The following is a 19288-nucleotide window of genomic DNA, read 5'->3' on the forward strand; positions in this document are numbered from 1 at the left end:
AACTCGATCGCTTGATAACTCCTAGACGAATTATTTCCTTGGAATCTACTAGTCCATTAACGTCACTTCCAACTTCGTAACTATCCTCATTCGCACCATGAAATCAATCTTCTACTTAGTCACCATTCAAATTAAATCTCGACTTTAGCCTTAATACCTTGTCCATCACTAGACTCATTCCCTTTAACGTCAATTCATCAACAACTCATAAGCTAATCATTCTCTTAATATCTAACAATCATTATTTACATCTCTTTCCTCAAAACTTTCCTCACTCAACCGATTTACACTTACTGAAATCCCTAACACTTCACGCAAATAAGGACTCATCCCCTAGAAGATCAAATCATAACTATACATCAAGGGACTTAACTAGTCATTTTATCATCCGATCCTTCAACCTTCCGAGATTTAACTGTTATCGTCGCCGCTAACACCACTAAATTTCTTATGCGTACATGAATCTCAGTTCACTAGGTCAACCTTAGCCCTAGGATTCTCATTCAACTTAGTAAAATTCACTTGTTAACCCTAGTATGCATCATCAAAATCCATAACAAAGTTCCATTCACTCTTAGACTCTAAGAAACTTGTCCAAATATGATATCTTAAGTTTTCATCTTGATACTAACACTTTCCTTTCTGTAACTTGATCACCATCTCGTCAATCAACTTCTTAATCTCTCAATCAAATTCTGACAAAATTCGAGTCCTACGCACTTTAGACAAGAATTCATAAACTTAAAACATAAACCTTCACCAAGTTTGGACCTCTAATGGCCTTTAATTCTTCAATACTTCTTAAATGAATGTCCATTTCTTAAAACTATAACTCCTTCGCTTACACAAACGACCTGACAAGTGTCGTCATGCTTTCACATTCACAACTTGATCCTGATATTCACAATCATAAATTATTATGCAAACATCATTCAAATCTTATCACATGGCTCATTATGTCAGCAACCTCATAATCAACATCAATCGATCACCAACTTATAAGCAAAAGATCATCATAAAATCTAACAATCCATTAATGTCATCTCCTTTTTGAAACTATCTTCATTAAAACCATCAAATCTACTTTTCTCTTAGTCACAAATCAAATCACCAACTTATAACCAGCCTTAACACTCTACACAACTCAAAATCCATTTACTTTAAGATTTCTCTTATACTATACCTCAATGGTCTTAACCCGAAACTCATCTTCAGATCTCCAATCTTCTAAGATTCAACTCCTATTGTCACACCTACAACCATAAGATCTTCTACCCGTACGTGATTCTCAACTCTCAAGGTCAATCTTAACCCTAAGATTTCAATCCAGCTTAGTAAATCTCACTTAGTAATCTTAGCACATTTCTCTTAAATTCATATCAACAATCTCAAGTATTCAACTTATGCTAAAACTTTCTTTTTCTAACTTAATCATTAATTCAACACTTAGTCACTCAAGCAAACACCTGACAATTCTCTAAGTCTTACACATTCAAGTTAAAATTCATAGGCTTAAAATCTAAACTTTTACCTAGTTTGCATCGGTAATGTCCTTTAACACTTCAACACTTTTCAAGTGAAAATTCATCTCTTAAGACTACAACATCTCCACAAAGAAATCAAATGATTAGCAAAACTTATTCCTAAAACTCGACTAACAACAATCTAGATCAAAGTTAATTCTCCTCAATTTTGCTATCATCAAGCAATCACCTATAACCTGAGATTAACTCCCGCCCATTTAATCTCTTAACAATTCCACCTCGGAAATCACATAACCTATGACTTCATAACTTCTGAGAAGATTACTTAAGATTTTCCAACATTTAAATCTCTTGACTTAGTCTACCTCTACTTGGAGTAATCACGTGAACTAACCAATTAATGTCTATACGACAATCATCAACTTCCAAAATTTAATCTTAATCATTTACAATCAAGTGCTTAACATAAACTTACCTACCAAACTCGACTAATCATTGATCAAATCTAATCAATCTTCCTATCATAGTCCATGCCAGCTGTGATTCTGAATATCACCCCCTCAATATTAAGTTGATCAGGCTCAATAACTTGGCGATGAAAATTTAGAAAATCTCACTAGTAAGGCCAATGAGTCTATCTCATCAAGTAGTCATATCTAATTTGAGATCATCTCTTAATCTATTCAATCTCTAACATTTCTATCTTGAAAATGACACACCTTAACTCCTGAAACTCATACAAAACATTCCATTAGGATTCATTCTTAGCTTCTACCTTTCTTACCAACTCATACCAGTCTAAGACAAACTTCAAGACTTAGAAAACGTCTCTAAACCCTATATAACTTCTATAGTTAAATACAACAATAGTCGGAAAAATGTGTCTTATACTTATCCTTATTACTATCAGAAGCATAGCAATCTCTGCCTAAAATACCACATGGCAGTGCAAGAAAATAACAATAACAATTAAAGTGTTGGTGGAAGCAGTGACCACCAAGTGAAAAACAAGCAGTCGGTGCAAGACTACTTTCTAGGCTTAGCGTGTTATTCTAAACCTCGTGTACTCCTATAGTTTAAACACGAGCAACATGCAAATAAAGTCTTAATAGGTGTAATAGCTATAAGGTCAAAGCTCAGACAGTATAAGTAAGTTAGGTGTGTTGCACGCGCTGCGAGAGTAATGGAGTGTATTATACTAGAATGGGAAAGAATGGTTAGAAGGTTATCATCGTTCGGTTTAGTTAAATCAACAGTTAGTACTAATCATAAGATAGCTTTTCCATAACTATACAATATGATTAAGCAATAACTTCAATCAATTCTAAGCGAAAAAAGCCTGGCAGACAATCAATTTTTACTCTTTGCAGAGTCACACAACCTAGCACAGAAGCCCTATTCCCCAAAGACTCCCGAAAGACTCGACAAGCTCTGATACCACAATGTAACACCCCGATTTCCGGGAGTCACTTTAGTAACCTATTAAAGTAAATATGCAATATTTTCTAAAAGGGATTTATAAATGCGAGTATTTTTTTTTCTCTTTTCAAAGTATTTCTAAATCATGAAATGCATACTCCCAACTGTATATAAATTTACATCCAGCCTTAAACAAGGCAAGTACCCGGAGGTAACAACAGATCAACCCAACTTACAAACCTAACGAATAAAATTAGATTCAACGAGGAATCTATTATGCAATGACTCATAAATCCGATAAACTCCCTACGATTTCCCCATCGGAGAATCGCAAGATAGTAATGCACTGGAACCTACCCAAAACTTCAAACAATACTTATAAAATAATCCTATAAGCTTTAACCAACAATGATAAGCTCTTTACCCAAAAGGCTCTAGCCTTACACCCGACTCTATTCTTCGAGTCTTCTATAGGTCTTCGACATGGAGTAGCATCTGCTCGCATCACCACCTATCGTTGTCTGACAATGGGCGTAGTCCGCCAAAACACAAACAGAAGGCGCGAGGGTCAACTCAAGGAATTACATAAATAATACACCTAGTAGATAAAGTTTAAGGGATAGCTACTTAGGCTTAGAGGTTTGTGATAGCATTATAAATTGTATATCTTCCAATGAATATAAATGATAGTTACTGACAAATAACATATATCCAGTACGGTTAATAAGTAACAATCACACTCAGCAACTAAGTCAGTATGCATGGTGCATGAATGAGATGACGAGGAACAAGATGCAATCCGGAAGGATGGGAACCAACGAGTCAGTCCTAACACCAGCCACGGTGGGACCATTTCCGCTCGGGTGTCTCTTATACCAAACAAAATGTAGTCAGATCAGCAGTAAACCCGCAGGCGTGCCATTTCCGTCTGCTACTATGAATCACCGCAGTGTTCTTATGTGGAAATCCGGGTCTTATGACCATTTTGGAATCCACCGAGGTCCGGCATCCCATCGTGTATTAACCCCAGAAATGTGTGCATGAATGCAAAGTGATTAGCCAAACAACGTCTCCGACCTCACTCGTCACGTCGTCACGTGTTCTAGCTAACTTATTGTCATTAAAAGGAATACCCTAAGGTAAATGTCGATTCTGCGACAAAAGACAATTAAATATATAAAAAAAAATGTATTATATCTCAAGATGACTTCTCGAATCATCCGACTCATCTCCATCTGATGGTCAAAAACTGGCCAGCGAGCAAAGAGTACCAATGTACTTTGGACTTATAGTTCCCCGGCTTATCATTCAGATAGCCAAACAAATAAACTGCTCATTGAGCAAAAGAGTATCAACATACTCAGAAACTTATTAGTTTCCCGGCTTCTCTTTTAGATAGCCAAACAATAAAACTGCTCCTCGAGCAAAAGAGTATTAACATACTCAGAAACTTGTCCGTTTCCCCAAAACTTGGATTCGACGACACTTCTCATTTTTCAAAAATGATATCCAAACCCTAAGCTTTCATCTGAGATTGTTATCATTATTTAAAGGGTTCAGAGGTTGTTTAGTGTATTATGGATTTTTCTTGTAAAATGTTTTCCATTTAGTTTTGTCTCTAATCTTATGAGTTTAAAAGATCCCATAATGCCAAGTGATTCCCAAAGAAGGTCTCGATCCATTAAAACAATAACAAGGCCCGAACCTCTGTCCGTCCCGTCAAACTTTCCCAAAATCTCATGATAAATTTGGCATAACTACCCATTATCCTCACTCTGACGTACAACAGATATATGTGTAATTGCATGATCAAATTAGCACAATTCAAAAGTCATGGCACATATATCAACACATCCTAGATTAACCATTTAGCACATAGCATGTAAATCAATATCAACACATCCTAGATTAACCATTTAGCACATAACATGTAAATCAATATCAACAACAAATCCAGCGATAAATAATCATCATTGTCAGCCGAAGCCTCAGAAAACATTTCCCAGTCAATCACAATCAAGTGCATAAACAATAAATCAAGTCGAATTCGTCGACACCTAAAGCATTAACTAGTATTCAGTGAGTAGCCCTCACCTCTAGTTCATCCAGAATCACGGTGTAAGTCACGCTCACAAGCTTGCTCAGTCAAGTCCAAGGTTTTCACAAACGAACCTTAGAACAAACAAAGCAAAATCAATCAAAATAAGTCGATACAATCGAAACAATACTAACTAACGTTAGACAAAGCTCAAGGAGCTTCAGAGTACAACATTTAGGCACGAATGAAAGGGATTTCCCCGAATGGATGAGTTTTGACTCGATTCAAGTTTTGTACAAAAACACTTTATTCGCTAAAACGGGCATAACTCGAGCTACAGAACTCGGAATGACAATAAACCAAAACCAAAATTTCGACAACGGAGAGAGCTACGCTATAACTCGAGTCATACATACCCAAAAATTATTTTTGAACACGGTACCATAGAAAATAAGTTTCGGCCACTATCAAACTAGGGTTTCCCGAACTTTTTCTTCGATCTAATTTAATTCCTAGGTATTCTTAGGCGATATCTAGGTCAAGGAAACTCTCAGAAAAATCATCGGGTCGAAAACTAACCCAAGGGTATTTTGGTCAGTGTTTTTAGCCCGAAAACTCAAAGTCCGAATTTTAAGAAATAAATTTGATGAGCGTGTTCCTAACGACATTTATAACAACTAATCCTACTGACACTAAGCTCAGTCGAGAGTTTTTAATCCAAAGAACGAAGCTTTGGTTAGAAAATGGGTATTTTCACATAATTGAAGCTCCGCGTCGATTCGGCGAGATTCAGCAGAAAACAACCGGATATTCATGCTCTTGGGCATGTAGGCAATATGTTTAGACACTGAAATCAAGTTATTTGAACACTTTTACAAAATACTCAAAACTTTGGGCACAGAAAGACATAGAGAAAAGCAACAGAATTGACGATCAAAGGTAAGGAATAGCATCTATACCTCGAGGTCTACGCGTAGCAACGAACGGTGCAACGATCAGGAAATAATCGGCGAAAAGCTCTCCTGCCCTCTCCTTCCTCAAGCTCGCGGCCTTGGTGTGGCAATGGTGAAGAATTTTTAGTTTTTCTCCTATTTATAGGAGATGCAAAACGCGAAAAAAAGAAAATTTCGCGATTCTGATTTTTCCTGTGAATTCTAAGATAGGTTCTGACGACATAATTCCAGAACTCGAAACAGGTTTCTTGGAATTTAAGCAAACGATCCAAAGTCGGTGTAAATCGATTTTACCCGAAAAACTACTTTTTGCAGTTGATGTCGGATGAGAAAACTTCTTTCTGAAGAAAGATGAGAAACATCGAAAGAAATGGGTGTTCGCGTGTGGAATCTTCGTTTGAAGTTCCGAATAGAAAAAGTCTCCATCGATAGTTTATTTTAAGGTTCTTGAGCTATCGGAGATTCAGTTTCAGCAAACTTCCGAGAATTGGAATCGGACGTTCGTACATTCCAGGGTTTCGGTTGAAACGCTTGTCATGGAAAGGATTAAGAGGAATTCTTATATTTCTCTGAAGATTTTTGGAATTAGTTCCTATAGTGCTTTAAGAGTAAATTAATCGTTTACTAACGCTCTTGCCCTAGGCGTAAGCGAATAAGACTCGCGTTATAACTTATATCGACTTTAATACTATTCTTAGTATTTTCCTGAACTTTCTCCTTCATAAATTTATTCCATTTGGTAAACACTTGTTCAGGTTTCCTTCACGATACATCGAAACCTAATCGTGAATATGAATTTAATTAATTTATTCTAAGCTTAAAAACTTAGGTCTCACAGACTTAATCCAATGGAGATAATACTTTGATTATTTATATCAAAGTTATCTTCCAAACATCTCATTCTTGGTTTGTCGGAGAATTCAGCTGCACTTCGGAAAATAGTCGACGCGACGCGTTTTCGCCTAGAGCACCGTTTGATCATCGAATTGTTGTTCGAGTGTAAAATAAGTATTTTCCTTATCATTGTGATAATCTACGTGTGATTTGGTGAATTTTGACTGTAATATTGCTACAGGTTGAGAAACTTGCCCGATAGTGTTTTTGGCTCGTAAACGAGCCGAGTTCGGCTCGTAAACAAGCCAATGTGAAAGCTGATCAGTTTGGGGAGGGAAACTTAGTGAGGAGCCTTGTTAGTTTAATAGGACAAGCTTGAGTTTGAATTAGGTGGGCCAACACTAGAAGACAAAACACTTACCATCAACCTTTTTTTCCATAAATGGTATGCATGGAAGGATGGACCAAAGCTAAGCCCACAATCCTTTCCATTTTCGTCCAACACTCTCCCTTAAGGCACTTTAGCTGATTGCTTTCTCATTTGGTGATAGAAATGAGTGAATGCTAGAGAGAAGAGTAGGAGAGAAGTTAGAGAGAAAAGATTATAACTTCGTTGTTTAACTAATTCATGAAGCATATCATTGCATAGTTGTACCAGGAGGAGCTGAACTATAGGTTCATCGCTGGTAGCCAGGAGGAGCTGAACTCAAGGTTCAACATTGGCAGATCAAGGGTACTCCGTGAAAAGGGTCCATTGAATCAAACACTAATGAATCAAAAGGGGTTCACTAGAAGTGGCAATTGACTGCATGGTGAATGGTCTTTGTCCCGCTTGCCTTGTATGGAGCTGGCGTTTATCCGGATCATGGTGTGCATTGAGCATATTGCACATAGGTTCCCTCGAACGTCGTCGACGTTAGAGTATTGGTTGTTGTCTTGTGACTTGTGTTGATGAATGGATTCCCTATGAGGTACGATGTGTGGTTGAAGGGCCTTGTGCCTCGCTTGCTGAAGTATTTACCTTAACTTGTGCTACACCTAGAATTCCTTTGGAACGTATGAGTATACCATTGTGTGAGAATCTTGCTAGGTGCTTATATATGTGATTATGCATGCTTTTACCTGCTTGTATGTGTGCACGTCCTACATATGACCTTGTGGTATAAGAAGTTGACCCTTGCATCTTTTCTCTCTTATGAATGTTCGACGACGCCACTCTAAAGGACGAGCAAGAGACCGATGGACGTATGTGAGAGACGTCGCTGGGAATGATGTGACGACGTGCTACTTCTTCGGAAACTAGTCGTGTGGAGATTGCGGGGAGCTCGTTGGGCATATGAGATCCTTTTATAATTCTTTTGGAGTCTCTATTGTGATTATATTCATTGATGTAAGGGTACCTATTATTGGGTAATTATTATGCATTTGTTATAGCATGTTTTGGAAAGTATTGAAAGGTATTATGTCTCAAAAAAAAAAATACATGTATCTTTATGATTACGAGAGTTCATTAACATGATTAATTTACTTTTGGATCACTAAGTAACCCTTGAAAATTGGGGCGTTACAGATTGCTTGCTATTTATACAATGAGTCTAGACTTGATGGATTATTACCTAGCTAGCTAGATGAATAAGTAATGTTCAAAAATTGACATAAAACACCTCACACATACCCCACCCGGTAAACCACTTATTCTCTCTCATGTCCCACTACCTCAATTTCCACTACCACACTCACAAATGAGGACGATAAATATCTTCATGATAAGGAAAATGAAAAATACCCGTATAGCTTTTCATTGAAAAAAGAAGAAAAATCTATTCTTTTTCTCTTTGCTTAGAAGGATCTTCATAGGAAGATAATTGAAAAAAGAAAGAAGAAATTTTGAAGGGTTGCAGATTTTGGGTACCTCTTGAGCCGGTGGAAGTTCAGCTCTTTTCGATGTGGTTCGCGTCATGATTGATTTGAAGGATTTGATAATCGGTAAGGATGAATGTTGATTGATGAGGAGCTCTAGCGCGCGCGAAGCAGGATCTTGAATGAGTGGATCTAAGAGAGCGACGAGGATGAGGAGAGGAAAGGAGTTGACAAAGAACGAAAATGGAGGAAAGGGGTTGGTGAGAGAGAGAAATGAAAGAGACGAATTGAAAGGGATGGAGAGGTTAGGGATGACGAAAGTGGAGAGGTGCCACGTGGAAGATGAATGGGAGAGTAAGTATTGAGATGCCACCTAGAATAGTGGGACCCTGGATCGTTCCTATTTCTATATATTATTATTATTATTATTATTATTATTATTATTATTATTATTATTATTTACTAGTGCGATAACCCGTGCGTTGCACAAAATTTTATGTTGTAATTTTGTTAAATTATAAATAAGTTAATCGTTTATAAGTCAAACGTGTAATAATATATGAAGAGAAAAATAGAATAAATAAATGAAATTGTGTTGTTTACATCAAACATTTCCAAAAGCTTCATTGAACACAACATTTACAGTACTGGTCTGTTGTTTGCCCGCCTCATCGAGTATACAAAATTTAAGACCCTTTCTTGAGCGTACTCTAGAGAGAACTACATATAACTGACCATGAGCGAAGACGGGCCTCGGAAGGAAGAGCCCAACCTGAGATAGTGTTTGTCCTTGACTTTTATTTATGGTCATAGCAAAGCATACTGCAATTGACAACTATCTTCTTTTAAACGTTCACAAAGCTCATCCACAATTAACTTGGTTCAATTGCATAAACCTACTGCTTGGTATATATTTCTCAAAAGCATGATTTTGGAGTACCAACTTTCAATAATAATTTGTGGTTAGGCATTCAAGAACTTTTAGTGTCGTTCAAAAAATCTATGGTAAACCATTCACCTCGAATTAAGAATCCTCATCAGATTGCAAGGCAAGTCGGAGCTTAGATAATATTGATCTATCTTGAAAGTGTTTATCATTTCAACAGCCTCTAGTGTAGATAATATTGCTCTATCTTGAAATAATTACGGGTCTTTCATTTTGTGCGAAAGGTCAGGATATGTATATTTAATCAATTCCATTAATGACTCAGTTAGAATGAGCAGATCTTGCAGGATTTCAACATCATACTCTCCTGCTCCGGAATTGGGATGGTCGTTGGACTGGGCGGGACATAAGGATTCCTTATTCCCGCCTAGTCAAGCAATCAGATGAACGAAAATAGCCAGGGCGGAATTTACAAAACAACAATGAATCCCGCCCTTCCTTTAGATGGGCCCACAAGCCAGCTAGAAGATTCCTTTAGATTTGTCTTATACACATAGAGGCTTGGGCCCCGGTTGTCAGGCCCAAGTACAGGGAAGGTCCACATCATGATCACTCCTTCTATAAAAGGAGAAGTCAACCCCTTGTAAAAAGGATCTTTTGAACATTTAATGAGAATATTCCTTTTATGATATTTTTGCCATTTTAGTGCTCTGCTAGGGTTTACTTTCTGTCATTCTCTTACGTAAGCTTTCCCTAGTACAGAACATTGGCGCCGTCTGTGGGGAGAACCTCGATCTACTAGTTGACGTAGAGGGTGAGCGTTAAGATCCATGGAAACCCGTTCGTGCGGTATGGGCCGCCGTGATCATCGCCGGAGGGGTGGTGGTCGTCAGGGCGGCCGCGGCGGCGAACGATACAACAACCGTGAAATACCTTAGGAGCAGGAGCAGGAGGCTTCCTCGGAAGGGGTTCACTCAGTGGCGCAGTCACCAGCGTCGTTGGTGAATGTAGCTCCGGGGAGACCCTCAGATCTGATAGCTAAATCAGATCCAGGAGTCACGCGACGTTCAACGCCGCTTGAATATGTGAATCTGGAAGACCTCAAAAACAGCGCTCGGAGAAAAGCACAAGAAGTAGTGACGGGAATCACGCCGGCGGCTTTGCAACAAATGTTGGATACTTTGCAAAAAGTACAAAGCCAAAACGAGCAGTTGCAAGCCCATGTGGAGTATTTAAGCCAGCGACAAGATTATAAGCAAGGACAACGGCTCGAGGCTGAGGACGTCGTAGAGTTTCAGCCTTTTGTTCCCGCCATCACAAAGGTGGGTATACCAAAGCATCTGCAAACAATGGCTTTGGACGCCTTTTCAGGCGAATCTGACCCCATGGAACACTTGCGTTACTTTAACACCAAAATGGTTATTGGTGGGGCAACAGATGAGGTGAAGTATAGATTGTTACCATCAACTTTCAAGGGGATGGCGATGCAATGGTTCATCCGACAGCCGCCCTTCTCCATTGACAATTTTACAGATTTGTCTACTAAATTCTTAACTCAATTCTCCGCCAACAAAACTACCAAAGCAACCATGTTTGACCTTATCAGCATACATCAACAGCCAGGAGAGAAGCTCAAGAACTACATGGCGCGATTCAGTAAAATGGTTGTTCAACTGGAGGAAGACAACCCGGATGTGTGCCTGGCGTCCTTCAAAAATGGCCTCAGGGCGGGGGATTTGAATCGAGATTTAACCAGGCGACCGGTGAAGGACATGATGGATCTTCGTGCTCGCGTTCAGGAATTCATTTTGATTGAGCAAGATGATCAAAACAAGCAAGAAAGGGAGGAGGGGCGAAAACACGTCCAGCCTGGCGGAGTTTCGCAGGAAAAACACAAAACTGGAAAGGAAACAAGGGTAGCTCAAACTCCGCGTATTCCAAGACCCGGCCCCTATCAAAATTCCAAACCCGAGTTCCAGAATACGTGGCACAGAAATCCCCAAGGTACCACTGCAGCCCCGGCTGGCCAACAAGGAGCCTCGCCAACTCCTGTCCCACTTACTAAATTGAATGCCCCCCTAAGCACTATCTTAAAAGCAGTTGCACAGACAAATGCGGTGCAATACCCGCCACCGCCTAGGCGACCACCAGCTAATGTGGATACAAACCGATGGTGTGAGTATCACAAAACGTTGGGGCACACCACAGATAATTGTTGGAACTTGAGGCGGGAGATTGATAGGTTGATCAAGGCTGGCCATCTGGCGAATTTTGTTAAAGAGGCAGCAACGTCATAGGCCACTAAGGTGACTCAGGGGGACAGGGGCAAAGGAAAAGAGATAGTGGAAGAGTTGGGCGACCCTGTTGGTGAATGCTCATCCATTGCAGGAGGATTTGGAGGGGGCGTGATTTCAAGCAAGGCTAGAAAGCGTTATGTGGCGGCTGTACATTCCGTGCATGAGGCGTATGTGGGCGAGTGTTGGTTGAATCACTCTCCCATTATATTCACCCCTCAGGATTTTGCACATGTTATTCCTCATGAAAACGATCCGATTGTAGTGACAATCAGGGTCAACAATTACATGACGAAAAAAGTGTTTCTAGACCAGGGATCTTCGGCGGACATCATTTACGGGGACACCTTTGATCGCCTGGGGTTAAAAGAGTCAGACTTGAAACCATATACTGGAACCCTGGTGGGGTTTACAGGGGACCGTGTCAATGTGCGAGGATATGTTGAAGTATCAACGGCTTTTGGTGAGGGGGATTTTGTTAAAAAATTTCAGGTGAAGTATTTGGTATTGGCATGTAGAGCCAATTACAACGTACTCTTGGGGCGGGACACCCTTAACAAGTTGTGTGCCGTAATTTCAACCGCATATTTAACTGTTAAGTACCCGGCCTGTAATGGGAAGGTTGGCGTCCTTCGAGTGGATCAGAATGCAGCAAGGGAGTGTTACCTTAGAAGTGTGGCTCTCTATGGGCGAAAGGCCGCCAAGGAAAGCCACCGTATCACAGAGATTTTTCCACACGAAGGGTTTAGCTTGGACCCAAGAGATGATGCTGATGATTTCCGCCCACAACCTTTGGAAGAAACAAAATCAGCACCAGTCAAAGATAAGGTTTTGAAAATCGGCAGCAGCTTGACAAAGGAACAAGAGGAAAGATTGATCACCTTGTTGGGCTAGAATTTGGATCTTTTTTCATGGACAATTAATGACGTACCAGGGATCGATCCCAACGTAATCAATCATAAGTTGGCAATACGGCCAGGAGCAAAACCAGTCATCCAACCAAGGCGAAGGATGAGCGATGAAAAGAATAAGGCGGTGCAAGTAGAAACTGAGAAGTTGATCAAGGCACAATTTATTCGCGAGGTGCAGTACCCAACCTGGCTCGCCAACGTAGTGATGGTCAAGAAAGCTAATGGAAAGTGGAGAATGTGCACGGATTACACAAGCCTGAACAAAGTGTGTCCCAAAGATTCATATCCTCTTCCCAATGTTGATAAGTTGGTGGACGGGGCTTCTGGTAACGAACTTTTAAGTCTCATGGATGCATATTCTTGCTACAATCAAATCATGATGCATCCTTCGGATGAGGAAAGTACGGCGTTCATGACTAACCAGGCGAATTATTGTTACAAAACTATGCCTTTTGGTTTGAAAAATGCTGGAGCCACATATCAACGCCTCATGGATACAATTTTTTCAAAGCAAGTTGGAAGAAATATGGAAGTGTATGTAGATGACATGATTGTTAAGTCATCCAAGTCAAAGGATCATGGCGACGATCTTAAGGAAGCCTTTGCTCAGCTAAGAAAATATCAAATGAAGTTAAATCCCGAGAAGTGTTCATTTGGGATTCAAGGGGGAAAGTTTCTGGGTTTCATGATAACATCAAGGGGGATTGAAGTAAACCCAGATAAAGGCAAGGCGATCTTGGAAATGAAAAGCCCAACAAGTGTCAAGGAAGTACAGCGATTAACAGGACGCCTGGCTGCTTTAGCACGTTTTTTGCCGATGTCGGGAGACAAAGCAGCTCCGTTCTTCACTTGTTTGAAAAAGAATTCCAAGTTTCAATGGACAGAGGAATGTGAGCAAGCTTTTACCAAGTTGAAAGAATCATTAGCAACGTTGTCGGTACTATCCAAACCAACGCCAGGCGTTCCTTTGATGCTCTACCTGGCGGTCACGGATAGAGCGGTCAGCACGGTGTTGCTTCAGGAAGAAGGAAAGAAGCAGAAGATTATATATTTTGTGAGTCATACCCTGCAAGGTGCTGAATTGCGATATCAGAAAATTGAGAAGGCGGCCTTGGCAATTCTAAAAATAGCGAGACGCCTTAGGCCATATTTTCAAAGTTTCTCAATCAGAGTCAAAACTGATGTTCCTTTAAGACAGGTACTCCAGAAGCCCGACTTGTCTGGACGATTAGTCAGCTGGTCAGTCGAGTTGTCCGAGTATGATATACAGTATGAGCCAAGGGGACAAGTAACAGTCCAAAGCTTGATCGACTTCGTGGCGAAATTAACACCCACGGAAGGCGAGAAAAACCAAGGCGAGTGGATCCTGTCTGTTGATGGATCCCCAAACAACACTGGAAGTGGAGCTGGAATAACTATTGAAAGCCCGGATAGGATGGTCATTGAACAATCTTTGAAATTCGAGTTCAAGGCAAGCAACAACCAGTCAGAGTAAGAGGCTCTAATCGCCGGACTAAGGCTGGCCATTGAATTAGGTGTTCAGAAATTGTTCATCAAAGGCGACTCACGGTTGGTTGTTAAACAGGTAAATGGCGAGTATCAAGTTAAGGATCCGCAACTTTCAAAGTACCTGGAAGTGGTGCGCAGATTAATGATGGAGATAGGAAAGATCAGAATAGAACAAGTTCCAAGAAGTCAAAATGAAAGGGCTGATGTGCTAGCAAAGTTGGCCAGCACGGGGCGATTGGGCAATCACCAAACAGTCATTCAGGAAACCCTCCCTCGCCCCAGTATTGACTTGGTGGAAGTGAAGTTGAAGTCAGTGAAGTCAGTTATTGAAGGTGAACCTTCGTGGATGGAGCCAATCAAGACTTTCCTCAAAGATCCTCTGAAGGACAATGCCCTGAATACAAAAGAAAGGCGTAGGGAGGCTAGTTTTTATACGCTGGTAGATGGTGAACTATATTGGCGGGGAATTATGTCTCCTATGCTTAAATGTGTTGACACGAGAGATGCCCAGGGAATCATGGCGGAAGTCCACGAAGGGGTATGTTCTAGCCACATAGGGGGGGCGATCGTTGGCAGTAAAGGTTTTAAGGGCAGGATTTTACTGGCCGACAATGAAGAGGGATTGTTTGGAATATGTGAAGAGGTGTGAAAAGTGTCAAGTTTTTTCTAACTTACATAAAGCCCCGCCTGAGGAGTTAACAACCATGATAGCGCCTTGGTCATTTGCTATGTGGGGGACTGACATCCTAGGACCTTTCCCAGTAGCTAAAGCACAACTGAAGTATATCATTGTGGCGGTTGATTATTTTACCAAGTGGATAGAAGCGGAAGCAGTGGCGACTATCACAGCCGCCAAGGTCAGGAGTTTCCTGTGGCGACGTATTGTGTGCAGATTTGGGGTCCCCATGGCTTTGGTAATGGACAATGGGACTCAATTCACAAGTAATGTCACCGGAGAATTTTGTGCAGATATGGGAATTGAAATGAGATTTGCATCAGTAGAACATCCGCAGACAAATGGACAGGCCGAATCAGCCAACAAGGTTATTTTAAAAGGCTTAAAGAAGAAATTGGATGATGCGAAAGGTCTTTGGGCGGAGGAGCTACCAGGCGTCCTATGGGCATATAACACAACTGAGCAGTCGAGCACGAAGGAAACCCCATATCGTTTGACTTATGGAACCGATGCCATGCTCCCCGTTGAAATCGAGAATCAAAGTTGGCGAGTAACTCGGTTTAATGAGGACAACAATGGGGAAAACTTGATAGCAAGTTTAATCATGCTGCCTGAGGATCAACGGGAGGCACACCTGAGGAATGAGGCGGGGAAGGTCAAAGTTGCCAGGAAATTTGCAACGAAAGTAGTTCCAAGAACTATGAAAATGGGGGACTTAGTGCTTCGAAAGAACACTATACCCGATAAGCACAACAAACTTTCGCCCAATTGGGGTGGGCCTTACAGGGTAATTGGCGACGTTGGAGGAGGAGCTTATAAATTGGAACAACTCAATGGTCAAAAGATTCCCCGAACATGGAACGCCTCTCATTTGAAGCAGTATTTCAGCTAAAGGCAACAACAAAAATGAATGAAGTCGCACTCTTTTTCCCTTTCTTTGGAAAGGTTTTTAATGAGGCGGCATATGTAAAGAATGAAGGGACAATTGCTCCCAATTATGAAAAAAGAAAAAATCATTTCAAGAAATTGTTTATTTTTTGATTTATATGGCGAATTTATGCGGCGCAAGTCGTATCAGGGTATCAAAATACCGCGAATAAACCTTTCGGAATAAGAAAGTGTCGCCACCAGATATTAAAAGCCTTGGCAATTCTAGTGGCCACTAGAAACCAAGCCACGTCGAAAAATCGACTAAGGTATATCAACCGATAAACGACAACGATTTAGTAAATAAACAACGCCGAGATAACAACAGTTGAGTTAAACGGTAACAACAGTTGAATTGAAAAGAACTTCATTAAGATAACAAAAAGGGCGTGGCCCTTACATCACTTAATACAACAAGGAAGAAAAAGGGCAAAGCCCAAGAACAAAGACACTTAGACAAAATAAAAACAGGAAATAAATTCAAGCCAAGTTCTCATTGTTGGCATTGTTGTCTTGGCTGGCGGCAGTTTGTGGGTCCTCCTTCCCTTGATCCTCATTCCTGTCCTGGTCATTTCCATCCTCGCCATTTCCTTCCTCAGACTCACTTTCAGAATTGAATTGAGGAAGGAGGTTAAGGTCAACATCACCATCACCAATCACTTGACCATCCTTGATTTCCTTCAGATACTCGATACGGGAAAGATCAAAGCCCGGTTCAACAACACTGATTTGCTCTTTGGCTGCCAGAAAGCCTTGAGCAAATTGGAGGGATGCGCGCCCTAAAATGGAAGCATTCAGGCGTTCATACTTCTTTTCCAGCTTTTGACACTTAGCCTGAACGACAGTGTGTTTGACATTGATGGCTTCTTTCAGAGACTTAGTCTTCTGAAGGAGCAGGTTAGAAGACGCCAAGTCATCAGTTAACTTAGCGCATTTCTCCTCAGCAGACTTCAAATGTTTGTTGGCCGTCTCAGCGTCGACTTTCGCTCGCTCATATGCAGCCTTTTAATCAGTCGCCTTCTTCTCAAAGCGATTCTTGGCCGCCTGCAAATCTTTTACACAGTGAGCCATGCCCGCCACGGTGCTGGTGGCAGAAAGCGCATGGTAAATGGCCAGGGTAGCGATGTTGGGGGGGCCTTGACCGGAAATATCTTTGTGAATCCGGTTGTCAAAAGTCCGAGTCATGAAGTCCAACCCGTTGAAGTGAGGATCAGACAAGTTTAGTAAAGGGGGAGGAGCCTCGCCACCAATGGCTGAGCTAGTGCCAGCATGGCTAAATGGAGTTGGCGGGCGGTGAATCATCATGCCTGAATCTTGTTGGGGTGGCGGGACGTTGTCATTTCCCTTCTTTTTCTCCACCGGTCTATTCTTGGAGCCTGAACCAGTTGGATTGAGAGTGGTCTGGTGAAGAGGTTTACCACCAGCAGTTTTTTCAGCAGCGCCTGAAGTTTTTTGGCACTTAGGATCCCTGAGGTTGTCAGAATCCGAAGCGCCTTCAAGCTTCTTCTTTTGCTCGGCTTCCGCCGCTCTTTTTCTCGCTGCTTCAGCAGATTGGGCGAGGTATGCTTTCATATTCAGCGGGCTGGCATCGGTTTTTCCCTTACCCATCGTGGCTGCACAAGAAAGCATCAGTTAGACATCACATATGAATAACAAAAAACCAAGTTATAGATGAAGATTATAAACTTACTAAAGAATTGATTTAAGGTGCCGGATTTCGAGGCCTCAATCAAATCATGACCAGAGATTACTGGCAATGAGCGGAGATAATCGGCGACCCCCCGCTCGGAATCATCCAAGGCGTCATACGAAACGGAGATTTTTCGACGAGGATTTCTCGTCCAATAAAAGGGGAAGAGAGGATTATTATCGGAATCTCGGAACAAGTTTTTTATTTCAGGCGATTCAACAACCTTAAAATATTTTTTCTGCCACACTTTGTAATTGCTCTTGAGGGCGGTGAATCGGCTCATTTTCTTGCGAGCTAAAAGAGGGACCCACTTTACGGATGTAGGTTTCTTGGTAACAGACTTATAGAAGAGAAAGAACAAGGGGTAGGTGGGCGTGAAGCTCAAATGCTCACAAAGAATTTCGAAGCAACGGATAAAGCCCCAAGCGTTGGGCTGGAGTTGACAAGGTGCCACGTTCAGAAAGGATAGAACGTGGCATATGAAAGGTGAGAAAGGAAGTTTAATATTCAAGTCAGTGAAAAATAACCATAAACGAAAAAGAAATCGGGCGATTCATCTGACGGTTCTTTGTGTAAAAGAACACAGTCATCCTCGCTGCATGGAAGGACATTCAATTGCAGATCTTCGTTATTAGAAGTGGCGGGATTTATCTTCGTAAACCCTTGGGCAGTTATCCGAAGCGAGTTGATGCTCCCAATGCTGCTCCAGATGGTACGCCACATACATTTATCTTCAACTAAATGCACGTCTCTACGCCATTCGGGCGAGGATAAATCCCCATTTGAAGAAAAGACAGAATCGACAGAACCGGCGGGGCCGGAATCATCGTGAGTAGAGGGCGAAGATTGAATTTCAATAACAGTGGGGGCAGTGGGGGCAGAAATTTCCCCCTCTGTGGAGGGTGAAGAAAGCTCCAGGGAAGAAATACTAACATTATTCAAAGACATGCTGGGTAATTTCATAAAAGATAAAAGAAGAAGATGAACAGTTTCAAGAAGATAAAGAAGATGAACAGTTTCCAGAAAGAGAACACAAAACAAGAGGAGAAAGATGTAAAGAACTCACCGGAGGAAGAGATGGAGGATTGGGTAAGGAGAATGTCGGCTATGGGAGAACAACGCGCAATGACGACGGCCGGAGTGAACGGAGGTTCGCCGGAGTTCAAAGAGGAAAAATCAAGAATTCCGGAGAAGTCTCAGAGAAAGAGTTTCGGAAAAGTGAAAAGTGAAAGGTAAAAAGGGATTTTTATAGACGAAAAAGGAGGAGAGAGAATGTGTGGGAAAGATAGTGAAGAGTCGTGGGATTTGAAATTTGAAAAGGTATGAAGTGAAAAAGTGTAACTCCTCGAGACGCACAACCGGAAACTATATTCATGGCAAATGATGACGAAATCCCGGAAAACTAGGATTTCGTGTGTCAGTTGAAAAGACGTGATTGATGGTTACGAAAGTGGCGTCATATCAACAAAAAACAAAAATGGCGGCATATCAATGAACGAAATTGTGGCGACATGTCCACGGCTATGAGGGACGACGGTATAATTAACAAAACACAAAGCAAACGACGAAAAGCAGGCGGCACATAAATAGCATATTAAGACATTTCTACTCAGCCTAACTGAGCCTCATGTCTTGGGGGCATGTGGACTGGGCGGGACATAAGGAATCCTTATGTCCCGCCCAGTCAAGCAATCAGATGAACGAAAATAGCCAGGGCGGAATTTACAAAACAACAATGAATCCCGCCCTTCCTTTAGATGGGCCCACAAGCCAGCTGGAAGATTCCTTTAGATTTGTCTTATACACA

This window comes from Lotus japonicus, chromosome 2 (assembly GCF_012489685.1).
Source record: "Lotus japonicus ecotype B-129 chromosome 2, LjGifu_v1.2".
In the NCBI taxonomy this organism is placed as follows: Eukaryota; Viridiplantae; Streptophyta; class Magnoliopsida; order Fabales; family Fabaceae; genus Lotus; species Lotus japonicus.